We start from the raw sequence: 497 nt of genomic DNA, 5'->3' as shown, positions 1-497 counted from the left end.
GTAACGAAGATTTTTGTGAGGTAAGTGATTCATGAAAGGTACAGGCTATTGTTAGTCAGGGCCATTCTTGCGCTAAAAATGTTGTGTGTCAGTTTCGTGATGATCAGAATAAGTAAAGAGAGAAATGTCTGAGTACGTTCAGTTTTGCTCAGCTGCTTGAAAATCAAATAACGTAAGAGGTTTACCAGCACAGTAACTCATAAATTTTTCGAAGGGGATGTTTCAGAGTAAGTAGAAAATGTCTGTTTTATACCTTTCACCCTTTCTGATAACACCAGATTGGCGGGAACCGTGAAATGGTACCATATGAAATCGCAAATATTATGAGGTTTTAGTAAGCTTGCTATAAAATGAATAGAAAGATAGCAACCCACGCACGAAGCAAAACGATCTGGTCCTGTTGGAGTAGTTGTACCGAGTACCAACAGCAGCGGCGACAGGCGGGCGTAGCTCCGCGGTATATAAGGAGCAGGGAGGCGGCGCCGCGCGCAGTCGAG

The sequence above is a fragment of the Schistocerca gregaria genome, chromosome 1 (genome assembly GCF_023897955.1).
Source record: "Schistocerca gregaria isolate iqSchGreg1 chromosome 1, iqSchGreg1.2, whole genome shotgun sequence".
Lineage (NCBI taxonomy): Eukaryota > Metazoa > Arthropoda > Insecta > Orthoptera > Acrididae > Schistocerca > Schistocerca gregaria.
The sequence above is the reverse complement of the archived record's forward strand: the minus strand, read 5'-3'. Positions refer to the sequence as shown.